Source organism: Mustela lutreola, chromosome 7, assembly GCF_030435805.1.
Source record: "Mustela lutreola isolate mMusLut2 chromosome 7, mMusLut2.pri, whole genome shotgun sequence".
In the NCBI taxonomy this organism is placed as follows: domain Eukaryota; kingdom Metazoa; phylum Chordata; class Mammalia; order Carnivora; family Mustelidae; genus Mustela; species Mustela lutreola.
The window spans coordinates 27,262,528-27,286,684 of NC_081296.1; the positions used below are offsets into that span (position 1 = coordinate 27,262,528).

General features: G+C 50.5%; 1 protein-coding gene across 6 annotated transcripts in view; it reads right to left on the bottom strand.

The window, feature by feature from the left end:
• APBA2 (amyloid beta precursor protein binding family A member 2) overlaps positions 1 to 24,157 on the bottom strand; it is a 243,046-nt gene that overhangs the window by 175,914 nt on the left and 42,975 nt on the right. For 5 of the 6 annotated variants that reach the window (XM_059180195.1, XM_059180197.1, XM_059180200.1 and 2 more), the window contains one exon: positions 21,111 to 21,217. The exons of the other annotated variant lie outside the window; for it this stretch is intronic. The gene's annotated coding sequence lies outside the window, so the exon portion shown is untranslated. The remainder of the gene's footprint in view (positions 1 to 21,110; positions 21,218 to 24,157) is intronic. 6 annotated transcript variants of the gene reach the window in all.

The window sequence follows — 24,157 nt, forward strand, 5'->3', positions numbered from 1 at the left end:
CGGGGCTGGGGGTCTGGTACCACAGCAGCTGTGCAGCCAAGCCTTTCCAAACTTGATGGCCACGGCCCAGGCTACCAAGCCCCTCGCTCTGCAGCCACAGTCGTGGGACTGGTCAGAAGAAACAAAGAAGCCTGCAGAGCCCAGGCTGAGGGCAGCCACCACACCCCCGAGGCTGAGAGGCAGCCCAAGAGACCTGGCTGGTGGCAGGCCAGGACAGGAGAGTGATAGCCACCTCCTGATAGCTGTGTCTCCGGAATAAGCAGAGAGAAGGCACTGCACCCCCCTGAGAACCGAGAACAGCTCGGTCCCCCCTGCCTACCTGCACACACACCTGGCTGTGCCCATGAGGACGGACAGTCGGATGCGGCTGGCATGCGGTCGATACACACACCTCAGATACCCAGAGGTAAGCAGAGCTCAGGTGCTGGCCTTGCTCATCATCCCCGCAGGGAGCTGCCTTTCATTTCACCAGCTGTTTCCCATGAATGGCCCAGTGTAGGTCCTTCCAGAAAGAGCAACAGGCAGAACATTCACCTCCCAAAAGGTACGAGTATTCCCAGGCAGGGCAAGGGAGATCTGGTGCCCCAAATAGGCTCTGCTCACTTAAAAACAGCAGGATAAGGTCGTCAGGACTTCAGCAAAATGAGAGCCCACCACAGGGACAGGACTACTGGCCAACCTTGACTCCTCTTTAAAGGTCAGCCAGGGGTCTTTCTTAGTTTCCTATGGCTGCTGTAACGAAGTATTGCAAATTTAGTGACTTAAAATGACACAAATCTGCGGTCTCACAAGGGCCTCACCAAGTGGAAGCCACAGGGAGACTCTGTTCCTTTGCCTTTTCCCGCTTCTAGAAGGTGTCTGCACTCCTTGGCTTGTGGCCCCTTCTTCCATCTCCGAAGTCCGTCACCCCAATCTCTGTGACCACCGGCCCATCGCCCCCTCACCTCTCCTCTGACTCTTCTAGCCTCTAGAATAAGGACCCCATGACAGCATCGGGCCTCCCCGGATAAGCCAGGATCCCTCCCAGTATCTATCCCATCTGTGAAGTCCCTTTTGCCATGTAAAGTGACAGATGGACAGGCGTTCAGGACTAGGGTGTAGATGTCTTTAAGGGACCAGCACACTCCCTTTCAACTAGAATCCTATTTGCAACAAAACCAAGATCGTCAGTGGCTTTACCTTTTTTTTTATATAATTTAATAATTTATTTATTTTCAGAAAAACAGTATTCATTATTTTTGCACCACACCCAGTGCTCCATGCAATCCGTGTCCTCTATAATACCCACCACCTGGTACCCCAACCTCCCACCCCTCACCACTTCAAACCCCTCAGATTGTTTTTCAGAGTCCATAGTCTCTCATGGTTCACCTCCCCTTCCAATTTACCCCAACTCCCTTCTCCTCGCCATCTCCCCTTGTCCTCCATGCTATTTGTTATGCTCCACAAATAAGTGAAACCATATGATAATTGACTCTCTCTGCTTGACTTATTTCACTCAGCATAATCTCTTTCAGTCCCGTCCATGTTGCTACAAAGTTTGGTATTCATCCTTTCTGATGGAGGCATAATACTCCATAGTATTGGAGTATTGACCACATATTGGAGTATGGAGTATTGGAGTACATAGACCACATCTTCCTTATCCATTCATCCGTTGAAGGGCATCTTGGTTCTTTCCACAGTTTGGCGACTGTGATCATTGCTGCTATAAACATTGGGGTCTTCTTTTCACGACATCTGTATCTTTGGGGTAAATACCCAGGAGTGCAATTGCAGGGCCATAGGGAAGTTCTATTTTTAATTTCTTGAGGAATCTCCACACTGTTCTCCAAAAAAATCAAAAGCTTCTGCACAGCAAAGGAAACAGTCAACAAAACAAAGAGGCAACCCATGGAATGGGAGAAGATATTTGCAAATGACAGTACAGACAAAAGGTTGATATCCAGGATCTAAAATGAACTCCTCAAACTCAACACACATAAAACAGGCAAACATGTCAGTGGCTTTTCCTAAACAAGCAAAGCTCATGAGGAGGAAAGCAGGCAGGCACCCTGTGAAGTGCGTCTCTCCATTTGCATCACAGTGATAAACTCATTATCTACCTGCTTCAATGAATCACACCAAGTGTGGCCCCCACAGCCCAACAGCCTTGTTAGGTGAAAACCTCTCCCACCTCTCTCAGACCATAGGGCCAGAATCCTTCCCCTGATCACTGCTCTATTTAAGATGGTCTGTAAATAAAAGGCCGCCCTCTTGGGCACACTCTGCCTCCATCAATCTTCTTGGGAAAGCAACACAACAAAAATCCATGAGTCCAGATCATGACTTTATGATTTCTAGCCGCTGGCGTCCATAAACACACACTGAAAACGTCCCTATCTCCCTTTATTCTGCAAGGGGAGATTTTCATAACGTACCCCCAGATCCTCAAAGCTGGGAAGGCCTCCCAGGAAGGAGTAGACGCTGCATACCGAAGAGAAAGACCAGTGAGGAGGACATGCAGAGGCATCCCAGGCGGAAGGCACAGCTCACGGAGGGCCTGCGGGGAAATTCGAGGAGGACCAGAGAAAACCTCCTGCTGGGGCTGAGGCCTAGATGGAGAAGGGTGGCAAGAGGTAGGGCGAGGAGGGGAGCCAGGCTCATGCACGCTGTTGGCAAAGGGTTTGCCCTTGATCCTGAGGGCAGCGGTCAGCTGAGGGCAGCAGTCAGCTACGCTTACTGAAAAGATTGCTTGGCTGCAGAGTGGAGAACGGGTCGGAGGGGGAAGCATGGAAAGGTTAGGGTAGGAGGCTGCTCTGGACGTCTTGGAGAAGCAGTGGAGATGGTGGGGAAGGGGAGCCCTGGCTGCAGACGAAGGGAGCAGAGGGGTACTCCCAGCTGCGTACCCTCAGGGGCCACCCCCGTACCTCTCCAGGCAGCTGTCCGGGGCCAGCTTAGAAGGGGGCTGTCTGGGATCCCTAAAGAGCCTACGGGTATTTGGTCTAGAATGGGAAGTGAGGGGCGCCTGGGTGGCTCAGTGGGTTGAGCCGCTGCCTTCGGCTCAGGTCATGATCTCAGGGTCCTGGAATCGAGTCCTGCATCAGGCTCTCTGCTCAGCAGGGAGCCTGCTTCCTCCTCTCTCTCTCTGCCTGCCTCTCTGCCTACCTGTGATCTCTCTCTGTCAAATAAATAAATAAAATCTTTAAAAAAAAAAAAAAAAAAAAGAAAGTAGAATGGGAAGTGAGGGGAGTGGAGCTCAGGGCATCCCTAACCATGACAGTGGGGGTGAAGAAGGCATCCTGCAGAGAAGGAGACCCCGGCTCAGACTCAGGTAAGCAGCAGCCTCACAGGAGTGCTGAGCGACAAGCTTACCTCTGCCTGATGGACACTCTAGGGGTGTCTGCAGGTCTGAGCTCTCACCTCCCGAGACAACACTTAGAGCCCCAAGCTGAGGCTCCGTCTCCTCACCCATCAAACGAGACCACCTATGCCAAGAAGGTCTCCTTGTGAGCGTTTGCAAGACTAATGCTCTCTCGGAGTCTAAAGCGGCTGTACACGAATGGGGGTGACACGGACAGCTGCCGCTCATCAAATAGTTTGTGGAGGCCCCCACCTATCCAGCCCCCTGAGGTCACTGGACCAGACCGCGGCAAGTAAGCTCCACAAGGCTCAGCCCCCACTCCCGCCACCGTGGCTCTAGGACCACCTCCACCTCAGAGCAAGAGGGGCTGCCAGGCGTGGAACCTGACTCACAGAGATAGGAAACAGGCCTTTGGTGTAAGGTCTCGAGGGCTCTCCTACCCGACCAGGCAGAAACCGGCAAGGCCTCAAACACCCCTGACGCCTTGCTTAGAGGACCCTCTCGTTCTGAGCTGAATTTTCCCCAGACTCAAGGGACTGCACGAGGGAAAAGGAAATCTAAAAAGTCTTGATTCCATATTAGCTCGGCTCTGTAATTTGGGGTGAGTCACAGCATTTACAAATTAGACGGTGGAACACATCGCAGAGATGCTCCGACAGAAGCCCCAGTTGGCAGCATGGTCGCCCGTGGGCTGCCCCACGATGGCTCCATGGATGATGGACGCTGGGCCAAGGGGGACCCGAGCCTGGCATTCACCCTTTCTTCGGAGGGAAAGCCTGGTGGGAAGAGGGAGCGGCTGCACACGTGGACCTGTCCTTCTGGTCTGCACATCGGGTCTCTTCACCAGAAGATCATGCAGGTCTTTGGGGTGAGGTCGCCTCTCAAGTCACTTACTAGAGGAGGAGCCACGCACGTCTGGGGTCTGACCGGGGACAGGAGGAGGAGAGACAAAGACAGTCGGAAACTCTGGACTGGCTCCAGGACCGGCCACCACCCCAGGAAATACCAGTTTATTCATGCTCCTCCCATGAATCCGCATAAGGATGGCCAAAAGGCGTTACAACCAAGGCATCTGAGGAATGATTCCTGAGCCGCCCGGGTGCCAGCTGACGGGGCCCCGCTCCTGAACCACCTTCACTGCAGCGCTGTGCAATCAGGCATCCTCCCTGTCCCAGGTCCACGTCCATTCTACAGATGAAAAAACTGAGGCACAGCATAGTCATACAACTTGCCCCGGTAGGGGGGATCCCACCAACAGGGAGCAGTCAGGATCTGAACCCTGGCCATGTGGCTCCAGAGCCCTGTTCCTAACCACCGCACCACACTGCCTCCCACAAGAAGACAAAGCAAACTGCGAAGCAAAACAGCTATCCGTCAAAATCTGCAGCATTTCAGGGACAGGCTCCGTAACCTTGAGACGCCATAGCAGTGTCTGCACAGGCGACCCCTCCTCCTCTGAGAGGCTGAGCACAGTGAGGCCACTCATGCAGACCCTGCCCCGAGAGGCACAGGACTCCCACAGCAGCACTGTCCATGCAAAGTGAATCCAGGTAGTTCTGCCCTCCTTGGACGTACGCCTGGAAGCGTCCACCCACCCACCTCTCTTTCTTGTCTGATGGCTCCCCATGCCCACCCAGGCTCCCCAAGGCACTTCCCCAATAAAATCCACACATATTTAATCCTGCCTTGGCATCCAGCTCTCAGAGGACACCTAACACAGCTCCTTACAAGAAAAACAACAGAATAAAAATCATAGAAAACAACAGTAACATCCAAAACCTTTAATAAAGCACAGAACCAAAGACAAGAAATACAGGTTTGGGTAAGTTCCCAATAAAAGATCCGAGATGGAAAGTATGAGAAATGACAGCAGTCGGCTGTGTGTGCTGTAGGAAGGGGCAAAAGCAATTCAGTGATGGGATATTTCACACTGCCAGGAAGAAGCTGGGTTGGAGAGTGAGCCCCCCTGCCTCCGACCTCTGGGCCCTGCCCTCCCAGAGCCGCCACCCTCCATCTGACCCTGCCAGCTGTGACCATGGCCACACACCGAACACATTCAGCGATGCGTGAATTCAGCCAGGGCAAAATCGCCAGGAGGGGTTGCTCTCCCAGGGAGAAAAGCACCTATCGTGACCACACATCTTTGGACACCCCCAAGCCCACACGGATGGGGAAGGAGACAGGAAGTGCCCTGCATCCCAGGCCACCCCCAGAGCCCCTCGCTATGGCAAAGCCTCTGCTGCCCCTGCTGGCAGGACACTGTCCCCCCAGGACAAGGCAGGCCTGGGTCTTATACAGGAACAGGGATACATGTCTGTGAAGGTAGAGCCAGGAAGATCTGAACAGTGCTGTGCTGTTTGGTCAACTGCTTTCTCTCCCTGCATAAGCAGATTTCCACTGTGCTCATCTCACAGATTGGAAGGAGGGGACACTGAGGCTCAAAGAAGCACAGGGTTCCCAGAGGGCACCACAGTCACCAAAAGGATGAGTCAAACCCCATCTCTGCTTCTGGCCCCGGCGTTCCCTCTCTGCTCCCTCGGGGCCCCTGTCTCCCCCCACATCTGTTCTCACCCATCTTCACCAAATCTCCCAACTTGCACCCTGTCCAGGACCCTCTGCTTCCCTTTCACCTTCTTTAGGGTCTAACTGTCCATTCCTGGATGGCACGGCCCAGTTAGAGAGCCCAGGGGCCCCACCCAGGAGCCATTTCCAGCCCACTGTCTGAGCCCCCTCTGTCCTCTGTGGGAGATCTGATCCATGTAGAGGAACACAGAGAAACCAGGCACCCAGCCAGGGCCTAATGCATGGGCGTCATGATCTCTCCACTGGAGCTGTCGATGACTCCCGGGGTATAAGCTGGCCTCCTGCACGGAGCTGGCCACTCACCCTGTCCACACATGCTCCACGAGGATGCTTTCCTGCCTACGGGGTTATGTCCTGGAATAAGCAGGGAGCCCACAAGTCCCAGTAGAGCTGGTTTGCAAGGTCACACGGCAGCAGGCAGGAGACCATGAGCCCTACAGCTTCTACTCAAAACCTCCTCCTCGAAAAATAAAATGTAGACGAGGCCTGGCAGAAGGAGAGGCAGAGAGCAAAGCTGGAGGAGCAAATGCAAAATGATCAAACGTCGCACATCCCGGGAGGCTCCCCACATCTCCAACAGACCCACCCCTGCAGCTACTGGAGATGCCAGGATCCCTGCAAAACCAAATTCTGTATCTATTTTCAACCAGATTGAAACACATCTCCGGAGGAAGAAATTTCTGGTAGGCCACAAACCTTCATTCCTCTACAAGGAATCAAATCAGCAGGCAATAAGACAAAATCAGGATGTCAGAAACTCCTCGGAACGCACACTCTCTGTTTCACATTCAGGCTCGGGAACAGCAGTTCTGCCGAGTCCTGTATCCGGTTAACGGAGACGGGCTCTGCGGCAATGACGAATGGTGAACAAACCATGTGAACTAACACAGCCTAACATTAAGCAAAACAGAAATGAACAAGCCTCTTCTTCTCTTGGATAAGTAGGGGTCCCTCACCAGGAACAAGCGCGCTCGATGAGACCGTCTGAGTCTTGCTGTGTGGGCTGCCCCTCGGGCAGACTTTACATCTCTCCTGAGCCAGACAGACTTCAGAGGCTAAGGTAAAGGCCCCGCCGACTCTGGTCCCCATCCAGCACTCCACCCAACTGTGATCTGCACAGCAACCTTGAACGTCGGCTCCCACTGTCCACTGCCCAAACTGCTGACCCCTTTGACTCTAACCCCCGGATGACCTCTGCCTGTGCCCAGAGGTGCTGATGCTCTGGCCCTCAGCTCTGCTGGCCTTAGAATCCCCCAGCAGTGATTTAAAAGCCACTTACTCGGACCCTACGCTGCAGGTTCTAACGCCCCATTCCCACCCTGACTGCACATTACTGAATGAACGGGCAGAGCTGTACACCCTCCTCATGCTGCAGCAGGCAGGTGAAGGAAGGCAGGGCTCAGAGGACAGCAGGGCCATGAGACAATGGGAGGGAGTCCTGAGGGTTCACGCCACTGTGCAGGGCTCTCGCTCTGGTTTTTTTTTTTTTTTTTTTTTTTTTTTTAAGATTTTATTTATTTATTTGACAGAGAGAAATCACAAGCAGACAGAGAGGCAGGCAGAGAGAGAGGAAGGGAAGCAGCAGGCTCCCTGCTGAGCAGAGAGCCCGATGCGGGACTCGATCCCAGGACCCTGAGATCATGACCTGAGCCGAAGGCAGCGGCTTAACCCACTGAGCCACCCAGGCGCCCTCTCGTTCTGTTTTAAGGAGACCTGTGATTTAGGGAATTATCCACCAAATAAAAATTCAAAGAAAAATGGTATAGAAGAACTACCTCTCCCACTTCTAGTTCAGCCTCTGGGGGCACATGGAAAATCCCTGCTTTTGTCTTTTCTAAGAACAACAATGGCTCTATCAAGTGCACCAGGACCCATGTGGGACGCAGCGCACTGCTGTCCGTTCTGTGCTCACCGTGCCCCAGGAGGACCAAAGTCCTGCCCTCACTTTATGAGCTCACAGCTGAGGAAAGCTATACAGACAGAATTCTGCCCAGATTTTCAGCTCCCATGCCATTCAGAAGCCTGCCTCCCCTGCCATCTGCAGAACCCAACCGCAGCAGCAGCTGGGCAGCAGGGCAAGCAAAGGTTCAGCCCACAAGGCCCATGATTCCTCTCTGACATATTCATCTCTGGCCACCAGCTGGTGGACACCAGCTAGCACTTGAGAAAGAGGAGCCAGACAAAGGCAAGGCAGAGAGAAAGCAAGCAAACAGGCTGTCTGGCTTTGGAGCAGAACAATGCCATAGGGCAGAGGCTTCTGGAAGGGGCTGGGACTGGAGGAACGGTCTCCCCAGCAACCACCTCCACTCTCTTCTTTGGCAACAAAACTTGGATTTTAAGCGGAACTGCATAGTCTTCCATTTAGCTAGTTGGGGCCACGTTAACTAGTGACTGGCCAAAAAGATAAAGAAATGCAACAGGGACTCCTAGGAAAGATCCTTAAAAGGCAGTTTACTCAGCTTGGAAGGGGCTCCTTCTGCCAACCTTTCTCCTTCTGCTGCTTGGAACACAAACCTGATGGCTGGAGCTCCTGCAACCACCTTAGACCATGAGATGCTTTGCAGCGAAATCCATGTGTGAAGACAGTAGAGCAAAAAGACATAAAAGTCCATAATGTCCCCTCCCATGAAGCTACACACCTATGGGCTTCTTTTAAGTGAGAGAAACATTAACTTCTTTCTTGTTGAAGATACTATTATGTTGCCTTTTCGGTTTTATGCAGCCAAACTTAGTCCTAACTGACGTTACAGGATAAAGCTACTCTTTCACAGGGTAGGTCTGGCAGGTCAGTGTACTTTGTTTAAACATCGTTTTTCCTTTTTCTGGCCTCACTCTCTGACAGTAAAGCTCTGAGCCGACAGCCCTGAGCGGCCAAGCCACCAGATGTAGGACCAGTAGTCCTTCTAGAACTACGAATATCTACAGCAATGGAGATGGCTCTGAGGATAAAGCACTGAGGTGGACAAGTGACAGCCCTGAGCCACCAGCAGCCCCAGCAATAAAGAAGCCCACAGCCAACCCAGAGCCTTCACAGGTGCCTAAGCAACCACACCCACCTGGGCCCTGGGGACTTCATAGGTCACGGTCAGCCTTCACTCTGCCTCGGAGGACGATGACGTTTTTTCCCTCTTTGTTATCTCACAAAGACTAGCATTTAGCTGTCAGCCCTCCAGAATAAGGTCTACACAGCAGGCAGGCCTGTTTTGCACAATCAGAGCCAATTACTGATCCCTGTCTCCCCACTGTGGAAAGGTGTACACAGCTCCTAGAGGCAACTGCCACCGCCACATCTATTCCCACATTCAGAGTCACAAAGGGCAAGCTCAGTCTGCTCTCCACCCCCTCCCCCACAATGGCCTCCACTGCCCTGGGACACCATCCAAGCTCCTTAACTATTTCCAAGGCTGCAGGGGTCTGGCCAGCTGCCTGTTCCCCTCACCTCTGCCCCAGCCTCTTCGATCCAGAACTTTCTTCCCTCCATTTTTTGGACCAGCCATCAACAGCTGTGCACTACCTGTCTTGTCCCAACACATGGGCAGCTTTCTCTGTCTGGAAGCCACCCCATCTCTCCTTCTCTTGGACCCATCTTCTCCTACCAGCCTCAGAGAATCATCACGTCTTCCTGGAAACTTCCCCAGTGCCCTTTGCTCCAGCCTACCATGGGCCACCCCTCCTTGGGCGCCAGCATCATATCCCCAACTGTGGGCTCCTTGAGGGCCAGAGCTGTGTCTGTTCCTACTCCCCGTTCCACACAGAGCCGAACTGGCCCACGCACAGGGGAGAGGATGCCCCGGAGGTCACAGCTGGCTGCAGGGGCTGACCACACAGCCCGTCAGACCCCACCGATGGCCATGACTTCAGACCAGTAAGCTGCAGGCTCGCAGACGTGACTTCCAACAGTAAGATCCTAACAGCTGAAGTTGGGTTCAGGGCTGGTACTCACTTTAGTGACTGTTAATCCTTCTCTTTCAGGAGGCAGAACCACTGTGGGAAAGGCCTTCATTTTCATTCCCTTTGCAGGCTGGGAGAGACCCAGCTTTCACCTGCCCAGTACTGAAATCGGGAGCCTGGCCTCTGAGGCTGTGGTCCCTTCTGCCGGCAAGCCAGGACCAACCCCCCCTTCAGAGGGCCCTCCATCTCTGCCACCAGAACGCCCACCATCCTGCCAAAGGGGCCTGTGAGAAGCTGAGGCATTTCATTTCCTGCCCTGAGGGATAACAAGCCTGTGGGGAAACTCCAGTGCCCCTTTGTGGTCCCAATGGCAGGTCAGGTGCCAAGGACACACCCCACCCCGAAGACCCCCAGCTCGGCATGTGGGCGCGTTTTCTGTGTGACTGCGCCATCCACCCACCAGTCTCCCCTCACGGGCCTGCCTGCTCTGTGGAAGGGGCTTCCTGCTCTCACAAGTGCCAGAGGCAAGGAGGAGGGTCTCCCCACACCCATCCCTGCAGGAAGTGCAGCCTCTGGCCCCTCTGCGGTCACTGCCCGTCCCCATGGCCTTTGGCAAGGCTCATGAGATGCCACACGCTATGGCCCAGCCCAGCCTGGCCTGGGGCCCAGAAGCTCCTGAGGAGCCACAGAAACCCGTCCAGTTGATGCTGATGGGATCTTGGGGGATATGGTTCCTTCCTGTGCGGAGTAAATCCTGTGCCAGGAAGGGCCACGAACCAGCATTTGTCATTGTCACCGGAAGTCAAGCCCAGAGGTCTCACAGCAGAGGCCTCCAGGGGCACAGAGACACTGGCAGGACCTAGTAGGTCCTAACTGGAAAGCGTGCCCCTGCCCAGCTGCTCTGTAGGATAGCACAGAATGAAGCGGGCCTTCAGGGACCACCCCAGGACTGACACCTGAAAGACCAACAAGGACAAAGGGGAGGCCCCCAGGGACACTCCCCCTAGGTCGGCAAGCCCTAGAGCACCGGTCGCAGGAGCAGCTCACCCTCATAACTGCCCCATGGCCAGCCAGGACCCACATCCCATGCAGGAGCAGAGGAGAGACCCTTGGAGCTCCTCCAGGATGTCCTCTGGGAAGGGCTGTCCTCGGATTTTCAACCCCTCTACCATGGGTCAGCAACTCCTCATGCGTGTGACTCCTGGGCCCAGGAGCCAGCAACCCCGCACTGTGCAGACCCACCACCAGGCTCACCAGGGAGGTTTGGGGGGGGTCCCTAGGGCTTAGAGAAGGTCCTGGTGAACCTGAAGCCCCCTCTGCCTACACCACATCTAAAGCCTGGCCTTGCACACCCCCCTCAGGGTTTTAAGCATCTGCCCCACATCTTTTACCCTTCCTGTTCTCCCTGCCTTGGTTGCTCCCCTTCCTTCCCCCAGATGCCTCCCAGAAGCAGAGACACTGACCCTACAGCCTTTGCTTCATGGAATCTGATAGCACTGAACTGGAGAGGGAGGGCTGGATTTGGTTGATGCTGTGTCTGACGAGGCTTCACCCACAGCCTTGTCCAGAGGCAGACTGAGGACTCGGGGAGGGGGTCACCTCTTCCCCTGCTGTGGAAGCTGTCCTGGGCACCCTCTCTGTCAGGGCTGAGGCTCACCCACCGGGACCTCTCTTTCCTCGAACATCTGTGCATTTTAATATAACTTCCCAAAATATTACTCTGCAATTATTTCCAGAGACTTAAATGGGATCCCCAAATACATACAGTTAAGACTAAAATTGTAATTTTAAATTAACTGCTATTTGAATAAACATAAAGCTTTCCCATCTCCAAGCCAAATGCAGACAACAACATCGCAATTAACCCTCAGACGCCACCCAACTCCTGGAAACAGTCCCTCTGGAACCCTCTTAGAGCCAAGCCGCTCCTGAAAACAGGTGGAGCCCCCTCCACAAACTCTAGCAACAGTCCTTCTCTCAGCTTTGCAAAATCAGAGCGTTTCTCCAGCCACCTATTAAAGGAGCAGCAGTGCCCTGCTCACAGTGTGGCAATGGCTTGAACCTAAGGCTGCAGCACCAGGTCTCGGTGGGCAGGGGACAAGGGCACCAGACCACTCCTCACCCATCCTGCTTTATTGAGTGGAGGCAAGAGATGCCCTCTGACTCACGGTGCCCTTTAACTCTCTGTCTTCACCATAACCTCCTATTCGCAGCCCCCCCAAAAGTCCAGGAGTTCCAGAGTGACGGGCTTGGGGCTCTCTGTCCTGGGAGGCCACCAGCTGTGGGAGCACCGGCAGAGGTGACAAGCATGGCCACAACCACCATTGACAGATGCCCCCTGACCACATCCCCCAGCCAGTTTTCCCAATGCTCTGGCCCACAGGAGACCGGGACAAAGTCGGAGTGGCGGCGGAGAGCTTTTATTGGAGGGCTTCGCATCATCAAGAGGGGCAGGGGGCCCTGTTTACCTCTGGAGCAGGGCTTCTAGACTCTCGGAAGGACCTCTCTGTGTCCCCTGCATCTAGGGGACTGGCATATAAGTCTTATGAAAATCCACAGGCAGGAGGCCATGGCCAGAGCTGTCCCCCCAAGGGAGGAAGAGAAGTTGCTTCGGGAAGAGCAGCCAGCTGCCTGTGGGTGTGGGGCATGGCCAGCCAGGGCACTGCCCAAGGAGCCAGGGGTAGTGAGGGATGGGGACACAAATGCCACGAGCAGGTGGAGCAGTCCCCGGCACCAGCCCAACGAGGCTTCGTAGGCACGAGTTATGAGTTCCCAGCAGCAGCATCTTGGGGAAGCCACACAAGTGCCCCTCAAGAGGATAGCTCAGAGCTCAACATCTACTGGGCCCCAAGCATGCCCAACAGCCTCTCTTAGGTCAGACTGCCCAGATACTGCACCTTTCGGGGCCCAACTCTGGCTAGCAGGGACAGAGCAAGAGAAGAGAGCAGAGCGTGCGCGCGTGCGCGCGCGCACACACACACACACACACACACACACACACACGGCCCTCCTTCCACTGCCGGCTTCCGAGACAGGTCAGGCTGTTGCAGCCATGTGGATGAAACTCCAGAGATTCTACAATTCCTCATTTGATGACTGAAATGAGATTCTAGGGCTGAAAGTGACCAGAGGCACATTTTATTGCCCTAGAACAACAGAAAGCTCTAGGACTTCCCTGCATGTTCAGTGGGGCGGGTTAGGAGAGACAGAGGGGTAAATATAAAGCCACGTCTCATTTGTTTCTTACCCAATGCACGCAACTCAACGTAGTGGGCATAGTGGCATCCAGCTCTGATGTCCCAGGTGGACACCAGCATTATCACACATTGGGTAGGAGACCTGAACATACCCTTTCCCAATGAAATCCCCCCGATGTCCTCTAGCAGAAAACTCCACATGGGCGGGACACATCCGTACTTTGGAAGGGTTTGGTTCAAACCCCATGGAGAACCACTGAAAATGTTGCCCCTGTCCCTCTGTGGGGCAGGACGCCCACGTCTACCACGGGCACAGACGTGGCCCACCCAGTGCCACAGCGTGGCGGTTGGCCCTACCGGCTCAGCACTGGCCTGGGTCAAACTCACAAGTGTAGCCTTCTTCTGGAAACATCCCCAACAGCAGCAGAGGCCACAGTGTATCACTGCCAGTCATTTCCACCCTGTATCCCAGGGGACGGAGGCCCCAGAGAGGTGGAAGGACATGGCCTCTGGGCGTCTGCATTGTGTAAAAAGAAAACCGCAGGCCCAAAATGGCATCACTTAGGCCAAGTCACCAAAGAGGAGATTAATATCTAACCTAATGGCAGTTTTCACCTCCTGCAAGAATGGGAGTCTTACCCGGTCTGTGAGGAATGTTCTTTTTTTTTTTTAAAATTTTATTTATTTATTTGTCAGAGAGAGAGAGCGCACACATGCACAAGCAGGGAGAGAGGCAGACAGAGGGAGAAGCCGACTCCCCGCCGAGCAATGAGCCGGATATAGGACTTAATCCCAGGACCCTGGGATCATGACCTGAGCAGAAGGCAGCTGCTTAATGAATGAGCCACCCAGGCATCTCCGTGAAGGATGTTCTGATTGGCATTCTGTGAAGTCATCTGTCACAGGATCCTCTCCACCCTCAAAGGAAGTAAGATCATCTGCATGATAAGGCTCCCTACTCTTCCCAGATTTTCCAGAGAAAGTCCCTTCTCTCCTTGCCCCACCCTCCTTCCTACAAAAACCCTGAATTTTGTACAGCTCCTCAGAGCTCCCCTCCCCTTGCTCGACTGGACGCATGCTGCCCGATTCACGAATCATTTCATGAAGACAGTCAGAGGGTTCTAACGCACTCCGCTGGAATTTTGTTCTTGACAGCACCGACTTGGTTACATCCGCCCTTCTCCTAACTTCCTTTTATCCAGACATCAGTGGCCGATACTGTCCTTTCTGTAAATGAACTTTACTGCGAATGTCTTAACAGGGAGCAGGAGCAACCTCACCTGGAGTGAATGAGTGGCAGGGCCGCACTGGCACTCTACAAGAGCCCGGTCTTTCGGAATCCCTATTCTCCCCCTTCCCCGACGGAATCAGGAAAACAATGTTTCTTACAGTCGGCATGAAGAGCAGAACAATGGCGATGGTTTAAAAATTGGTTCGTGAGAACCGATGCTGGTGGCCAGATCGTCTGCAAGATGTGGAGCACGGGGGCAATTTTGCCCACAATGGGCAATCCCAAAAACAAAGTACTGGGAATGTAGAGAGGAGAAGGGTGAGGTGTGAGATTCACCCACAGCAAGAAGGCAAAACAGCTGGCCATTTAGAAGTGACGGGAGAAAAGCCACCTGCTTCTGTGCTGCCTGGCTGCCCAGGGTGCCTGGCTCCCAGCGCCAGCATGAGAGCTCTTGGAAAGAGCCCCCCTTCTAGGTTTGGGGATGAGAGGGAACAGACCGACGAAGTTCTGATCTTCCAGGTTTTATGTTCTCATGAGGAAAACAGGCCAAAAAATGAGTGAACTATCAAATAAAGTATGTAATTCCAGGTGGTGACAAGAGTCATGAGGAAAACGGAAGCTGGGGAAGGGCTGGGTTTCAGCTCCAGTTTGTAAAGAGCTTAGACGTGGTCACTGCATCTTTACAATAAGAAAGAGCTGGACGAACTGAACACCAAGGACTTTTCTTAGACCCCTCAGTGAACAGAGCTTGCAGCCTGCCCCCTGAAATCTGAAGGACCAATAAATATCTCTTGGCTCTGGCAGAGGGAGGAGGAAGTAACCACGATGAAATACACCCAGAATGTTCTCCGTGACAAAGGTCTGCTGTCTATGGGGATAGACTCAGCCAGAACCTTGTATCAGAGCCACTGTGGAAAGGTGGTCCGCTCACGGCAGTCCCCTGACCTCCCTGTCTCACCTGAGGGGGTTGGAAGAGCAAAGTGAGAAGAAACTCCCAGACCTGAAGGTACACAGCCCCACCTAAAGATGGAGCGTTTATCCTGGGATTACAGAATGCTTCCCCTGCCCCACCTCTCCACCAGGCCACAAGGCTTCAGTAGGACACCAGAGGGTGATGGCTCAAATTGCTGCTGAGTCCCTGCCCAGCAGGGCCAAGGGAAGGCCAAAGTCAAAGGGGAGGACACAAAACCAAGGAGAATTCTGATGCCTCCAGCACCTGCAGTTGCAGGAGACCTGACACCCCAGCCCCTAATGAGATTTACGTAATCCTCACACGAAAGGCTTATGACCTCAGTTCATTTTCCAACAGAAAATGCCTGGCTTTCAACAAATTATAACGCATGATGAAAACCAAATTGATCAATCAATAAATAGGAATATAAATATAACTAGATCCATTTTTTCAATCCCACATTTAAAACCAATAACGCAAGCCTTGTGACCAAATTCAGGTATGACATAGATTTTGAAATTATCACACTGGGAAAGTAAAATAACTATGATTACTATGTTAAGGGTTCCAGTGGGGAAAACAGACAATAGGGAAGAACAGACTAATAATGTAAACAGAAGGATGGAAAGTCTAAGAATCAAAAAGAGATGCTAGATTTTATTTATTTATTTGAGAAGAGGAGAGAGAGAAAGAAAGAAGAGGGAGCGGGAGAGGGAGGATCTTAAGCAGGCTCCAGGCCCAGTGCAGAGCCCACTGCGGGGCTAGATCTCAGGACCCTGAAATCATGACCTGAGCTAAAATCAAGAGCCAGACACTTAACGGAGGGAGCCACCCAAGCACCCAGATGCTAGAAAAAAAAAAAAAAAATTTTTTTTTTTTTAAAAAGAACCTGTAGAAGCATGCGGGTGGCTCTGTCAGTTGAGCATCTGACTCTTGGTTTTAGCTCAGGCCATGATCTCAGATTCCTGAGATGGAGCCTTGCATCAGGCGACATGCTCCACTGGGAATCTACTTAGCTGTCTCCCTCTGCTCCTCCCCTTGTTTTCTCTGGAATAAATAAACTCTTAAAAGGGGGGCGGTTAGATGGCTCAGTGGGTTAAAGCCTCTGCCTTCGGCTCGGGTCATGATCCTGGGGTCCTGGGATCGAGCCCCGTATTGGGCTCTCTGCTCAGCAGGGAGCCTGCTACCCTTCCTCTCTGTCTGCTGCTCTGCCTACTTGTGATCTCTGTCTGTCAAATAAATAAATAAAATCTTAAAAAAAAAAAAAAGAAAAAAAGAAAAGAACCTGTAATAGAAATGAAGAATGCCCTTGAAAATAAAGAATACTCATCAGTAGATTCAAGAAGGCTGAGGAAGAAATCGGTGAGCTTGAAGATAGATCATTAGAAACTTTCCCAAATGAAGTGCAAAGAGAAAAAAAGAACGGGGGTTAGGAGTAGCATCCAAGAGCTGTGGGACAATATCAAGAGATTATAACATATGTGTACTTCGAATATCAAGAGGAGTCAGAAGAAATAATGGAGAAGGAAAATATTTGCAAAATATTTTTTCAAAGGGGCACCTGTGTGGCTCAGTGTGTTAAAGCCCCTGCCTCTGGCTCAGGTCATGATCCCAGGGTCCTGGGATCGAGGCCCAAATCGGGCTCTCGGCTCAGCAGGGAGCCTGCTTCCTCCTCTCTCTGCCTGCTTCTCTGTGACCTCCGTCTGCCAAATATATAAATAAAATCTTTTAAAAAAATTTTTTTCTCAAAATTTTTCCAAAATTACTAACAGCAAGCCACATATCCAGGAGGCTCAAAAAACACCGAACAGAATAAATACTTAAAAAAGGAAAAGAAAAAGAACCAACATCAAAACAAAACAAAAAAATATCTATGCAAACTGCAAAAAAAAAAGAGAGAGAGAGAGAGAGAGAGAGAGAAGAGAGAGAAAGAGGAAATCATGAGAGAAGCCAGAAGAAAGTGGGAAAATATTCTATCTATAGAGGAACAGTGGACTTCTCCTCATGAAAGCATATCAGAGCAGATAAAAACACCAGACCCAACTATATGCTGTCTACAAGAAACCCATTTTAAATATAAAGATTCTGCTAGGTTAAAAGTCAAGAAATGGAGAAAGATACACCATGCTAATGCCAATTAAAAGAAAATTGGGAGTGCCAATATTAATTTCAGACACAGCAGACTTTAGAACAAGGAAAATCATCATGGATAGAGACAGGGAGCAATTACATAATGATATATAATTCTATTCAATTTTTCAGGGATATATTCTAATCCTAAAATAAAATAATATAAAAACGGAGAAGGAGGCAAACCATAAGAGACTCCTCTAAGTACAGAGAACAAACTGAGGGTTGGAGGAGGGAACGTGGGTCGGGGGATGGGCATGAAGGAGAGCCCTTGTTGTGATGAGCACTCGGTGTTCTATGTAAGTGACGAATCGCTAAATTCTACTCCTAAAACCAATACTGCACTATATGTTAACTAACTTGAATTTAAATTTTAAACAGGAGATGTTACCATCGTAAACTGCTATGCACCTAACAACAGAGTATTAAAATATATGAGGCAAAAACTGACAGAACTGAAAAGAGAGACAAATCCACTATTATAATTGGAGACTTCACCATCCTCTGTCAGTAACTGATATAACAAGCAGGCAGAAAACCAACAAGGATAGTTCACTTGCACAGCACCATCAATCAACCGCATCTAATTGACATTTATAGAATATTCTAACGACAGCCAAATACACATTCTTCTCAAGCTTGCATGGAACATTTACCCAAGTGTCTTAATCCACTGGGCTGCTATAACAAAATACCACAGACTAGGAGGCTTACAAACAACAATCTTTTATTTCTCCCAGTTCTAGGAGCTGAAAGTCCTAGACCAGGGAGCCAGCATGGTCAGAGGCGGGTTCCCCTCTGGGGCTCAGATTTCTCAGTGTATCCTCATACGGCAGAGCTCTGTGAGGCCTCTTCTATAAGGGTACTACTTACACCACCATGAAGGCTCTGCCTAATCACTTCCCAAAGGTCCCAACCCCCAGCCCCAGTACCATCACCTTGCGGGGTAGGACTTCAACAAAGGACTTTGCAAGGGGCTTGATGGGGGTGGGGGGAGGGAAGGGCAGATACAAACATTATGATCAGAGCACTGAAACAGACCACACTTGGGGCCATAAAACACACTTTAATATATATATATTTAAATAGAAATCATAGGGGGACCTGGGTGTCTCAGTGGGTTAAAGCCTCTGCCTTCGGATCAGGTCATGATCCCAGGTCCTGGGATCGAGCCCCGCATCAGGCTCTCTGCTCAACAGGAGCCTGCATCCCACTCCCTCTCTCTCTGCCTGCCTCTCTGCCTACTTGTGATCTCTGTCTGTCAAATAAATAAAATCTTTTTAAAAAAATAAATAGAAATCACAAACAATTTCCATAGACTAGAATGGAATTAAAAATCAACAGGAGGATAGACGAAATCCCCAAATAACCCAAAAATCTAGCAACACAATTCTAAATAACACATGGGTCAATGAGGAAGTATCAGTAAATTTTTAGAATTTTTTTTGTACTAAATGAAAATAGGATTGGTCAAAATTTGTAGAATGTAGCAAAAGTGGTGTTTAGAGGAAAAAAAAATGTATCACATTAAATGTATCTGTTAGAAAAGAAGATCTAAATTCAGTAACCTAAGCTTCTACCTTAGGCAGCAAGATGAAGAACAAGTGTAAGCCTAAATTAAGCACAAGAAATATAACAAAAGAGCGTAAATCAATGAAATTGAAAATAGGAGGATGATAGGAAAATAAAAAATCAACACACCAAAATTCTGGGGGGTTCTGACCAAGCTGCACAAGAAAAAGGAGAGAAGACACAAATTACTAATACGGGAAATGAAAGAAATACTGATCCCATGGACATTAAAGGGGTAATGAAAGAATACACCAAAGAACTCTATGCCTCCACATTTGATGATTTAGATAAAATGTGCCAATTTCTTAAAAGATATAAACTACCAAATTCAAACAAGGAGAAAGACAAAGTGAACAATTATTTTTATTAAAGAAATTAAATCAATAATTAAGAACTTTCTCTAGGGGCGCCTGGGTGGTTCAGTGGTTAAAGCCTCTGCCTTTGGCTCAGGTCATGATCCCAGGGGCCTGGGTCAAGCCCCACATTGGAATCTGCTCGGCAGGGACCCTGCTTCCCCCTCTCTCTCTCTGCCTGCCTCTCTGCCTACTTGTGATCTCTGTCTGTCAAATAAATAAATAAAATCTTTAAAAAAAAAAAATCACTGGGCCCAGATGACTTCTGTCATGAAGTCTATCAAATATTTAAGGAAGGTAGGATATCAATTTTCTATAATCTACTTCAGAAATTAGAAAAGGAAGGGATGGGGCATCTGGGTAGGTCAACCGGTTAAGTGTCCAACTCTTTGTGTTGGCTCAGGTCATGATCTCAGGGTTGTAAGATCAAGCCCCATGTCAGGCTCTTTATTCTGTGGGGACTCTGCCTAAGATTCTCTACCTGTGCCCCGCTCTCCACCTTGCATGCACACATGAACTCACTGGCTCTCTCTCTCTAAAAAAAAAACAAAAAAAAACAAAAGAAAATAAAGGAATACTTCCTGAATTATGAAGCCAGTAAGACCCTAACATCAAAACCAGATAATTACAAGAAAACTACGGACCAGTATCTCTCATGGACACCCTTAAAAATCCTCACCAAAATATTAGCAAATAGGATCCAACAATGTATGCAAAGAATTATACACCACAACCAAGTGACATGTCTTCCCGGAATGCAATGTTGGTTCAACATGAGAAAAGCAATTAATGTAACACAGACTAAAGAAGAAAAAAAAAAACACGATTGTATTAATTGATGCAAAAAAAGTATCTGACAAAAATCCAACACCAATTCTCAATTTAAAAAGAAACATGCACCACATTAGTGATAGAGACTATCCTTAGCTTGACAAAGGGAAATAAAGTCAAAACCACAGTAAGTACCACTTCACACCCATATGGTTGGCCATAACTTAAAAAAAAAAAAAAAAGAAAGAAAGAAAGACAGAAATGTTGGTAAGGATGAGGAAAACCGGAACCCTCAAATACTGCTGGTGAGAATGTAAAATAAGACAGTAGTTGTGGAAAACAGTTTGGTTTTCAAAATTATAACATGATCTAGCAATTCCAGTCCTAGGTTTATACACAAAAGAACTGGAAACACATATTCAAACATCCTGGGACCCTGATGGCTGCACTTGCAGGGAGAGCCACTCCCCTGACAGGAATGGGGGCTGCCTCAGAGGCAACACAGTACCCCCCAGAACACCAGGGCAGCAGAAAGGGACCTGGCAGGTCTGACAGGGGAGTCAGACAGGGTCATAGGAAATACAGTCTACTGTATTTCTAGGCATGTCCTGCACTCCTTCCCATCTTTCTCTACAAAATGAAGGTAAACTTATGGGGTGCCTGAATGGCTCTGTTGGTTAAGCATCTGCCTTCAGCTCAGGTCATGGTCCCGGAATCCTGGGATCCAGCCCCGTGTTGGGCTCCCTGTTCAGCGGGGAGCTTGCTTCTCCTCTGCCTCTGCCTGCCGCCCCCCCTGCTTGTGCTCTCTCTTGCATGCGCTCTCTCTCAAATAAACAAACAAAACCTTTAAAAAAATTTTTTTTTTAAATGAAGGTAAACTTGAAAAAAAAAAAAAGGAAAACAATGAAAATATTTTGTGTCACCACACTTAAGGTTTCATTAGGCAGAGGTGGGGGCAACAAGACACATCGCTGTTTTCCCAGCTTCCATTCAGCACATGAGCTGAGGTGTCGATGCCAACAGCTCGGCGGGGCGGGTGGTGGGGGGGGGGGGCAGCCCAGCAGTGACAACCACAGGTCCTACTCACTCAGAGTCACCAGGCCCCAGAGGACTCTCAGCCATCCGCAGGACGGTCCTGGCCTCAGAGGCTGGCGTGCCCACCCGGGATTCAGCAAAGCTTCAAGCTTCCGGAGACTGGAACGAAAGAGAACACAAACAGGACATCAGTGGGCTGCGGGCAGGCTGCTCATCGATGCACACACGGGCGTTCTAGCTGAGCGACGGGCCACACGTTAAAAAGAGAGGCTAACCGCACCCTGCATCGAAGTGCTAAAAGCGGCTCAGATGGAGAGGATGTGGAGAAAGGGGAACCCTCTTCCACTGTTGGTGGGAATGCAAGTTGGTGCAGCCACTTTGGAGACCAGTGTGGAGATTCCTCAAGAAATTAAAAATAGAACTTCCCTATGACCCTGAAATTGCACTCCTGGGTATTTACCCCAAAGATACAGATGTCGTGAAAAGAAAGGCCATCTGTACCCCGATGTTTATAGCAGCAATAGCCACGGTCACCAAACTGTGGAAAGAACCAAGATGCTCTTCAACAGACGAATGGATAAGGAAGATGTGGTCCATATACACTATGGAGTATTATGCCTCCATCAGAAAGGATGAATACCCAACTTTGGAGCAACATGGACGGAACTGGAAGAGATTAGGCTGAGTGAAATAAGTCAAGCAGAGAGAGTCAATTATCATATGGTTTCACTTACTTGTGGAGCATAAGGAATAACACGGAGGACATGGGGAGAAGGAAAGGAAAAGTGAATTAGGGGAAATTGAAAGGAGAGACGAACTATGAGAGATTGTGGACTCTGAGCAACAAACAGGTTTTAGAGAGAAGGTGGGTGGAGGGTTGGGTGAGCCTGGTGATGGGTATTAAGGAGGGCACGGATTGCATGGAGCACTGGGTGTGATGCATGAACAGTGAATCTTGGAACACTGAAAAAATAAAGAATGAAAAAAAGAAAAAATAAAAGAATTTTTTAAAAGCGGCTCAGAACTGCAGGGTCAGAACTCTGGGGTTCTGCAGAACAGCCAAAGACTGAAAATCAGAGTTGCGAGTAGATCGTGAGCCTCTCCATGTTTCCAAGTGATGCCTCCTGTTCATTCCCCAAGGTCAGCAAGCACAGAGAGCTAACGACTTGAGGCCACCAGCAGCCAGGCCTCCACCGGAGAGAGCAGGGAATGTATTTCTCTAATCCTTTTGGAGGAAGGTATGGGAAACCCTGTGGCATTAATATTGCAGGTTTCACTTGCTCCAACAGGTAATGAAGTCCATTCTTCAAGGTCCTGTTCCCAGTTTGTTTTCCCAAGACGCAAAATGTGATACAAGATACAGAGCTCAGTGTCATTTGCATTATCATCTTACAATGATAACCCAAGCCTTTTCAAAGAAAGGCGACCGTTTGGACGCGTGGGTGCACAGTGCAAGCCATTCCCTGTGCAAGTGGCGTCATTTCCGCCCTGACGCCCTGGGGATGCTGGTGCTCAGCCGGCGGCCTGCACACCAGGGCCACCATGGCGTGGGCCGTTGCCTGATCTCTGCATGGAGCCCAAGTACTGAGAGACAGCCTGACTCACATCCTAACTCTGTCCCATACAGCACGGAAAGACAAAGGAAACCCACCCATGCCTCAGTTTCCCTACTTCAGAGGAGGAGGGGAGCACTGAGATATTGGGCTTCAGGCCCCACCTCCAGCACCAGCACCTTGGTCTCCCTACCATGGTGATCGAAGGCACTGACCCCCATGCCTTAAGCTTTAATGTTGATGGCACCTGCCGTGTTCCCTGCCCATGAAACAGGCCACCCAACTGAAGGTCTCCTAAGTCTTAACATGGATCCTGCACCCCCGACCATGGGCCCACTCCAATACCAGTGGGCAAAAGCACCACTGTCTGTGCAGATAACACGCTGGCCCAACCACTCCTGCACCAGCACCCAGCTACAGCCAGGGACACCAAGGGGGTGCATGAAGGTATGGTACTCCAGGACACGGCACTGATTCTGGACTGCGGCATGCAAGGCAGCCAAGCTTCCAGGCCTGAGCCCTCATCATGCCCCAAGCCCTCCTGCCACTGGTACTTCACCCCTTTCACGCCAGTGTTCGAGTCATTCCATTTTTGGTTCCTCCAGAATCGTACTGACAAACTCCTATTCATTCTTCAAAACCCAATGGGGAAAGGCATCCCTGAGCTTCAGCAGTAAGAACACTCTTCTCAGCTTGGCCTGTTGCTGTAGCTTTCATTCCCAATCCTATCCCCTAGCATTGGTGGTTCAGTGGTAGAATTCTCGCCTGCCAATCCTATCCCCTGATCCCTCCAGGAGCCCACCTGGCGTCCTGAAGGCAGCATTCCAGAGACTGCAAACAAAGGACCCGGGCCTCAAACATAACCTTAAAGAAAGGGGAGGGTTAGCGCAAGACACTGCATAGATGGGGAAAGGACTCTGAACAGGAGTGCTGAGCTGGGGTCACAGACACCAGCTGCAGCAGAAGGGAAGTAAGAAAACCGGTGACTGAAGACCATACGGAGCACCTACCCACCACCAAGATCAGAGGCCCATGATAAGTCACAGGCAAATGGGGCCACCAAAAGCTTCTGACTATAGAAGGAGGTTACCAGATTGGTTAGGGGCAAGACAACCTGGGAGGTGTGGGGCTCATTCAGGAGCCCCCAGAAGGAATGCGGAGTCATTGGGGAGAAGAAAGAGGCTCGACACTACACTGAGCCCCTCCAAAGGCTATGTGGATGGCGCTATTCAAAGGGATTCACAACACAGAAAAGCTCCTCCCTGGCTTCTCCCTGCTCCCCATGACCCCCGGCCCTGCATTAGGTATGGGAAGCCTCCTGCCAGTCCCCAAAGCTGCATAATTACTCTGCAAAACTGCCTTTAACCAACCTGCTTGGTAACTGCCATGAGCCACAGGCTGTCACATACAGCATGTCCCCGAGGCTAAAAATACAGCCAGCTTCCCAGCAACACTAGTCCTCCAGGGGCCTTCCACAGGGGCAGAGGGCAGCTGGCCGGGGACCAGGGAGTCTTCCTTGGCTGAGCATCCATCCTCCATTCAAAAG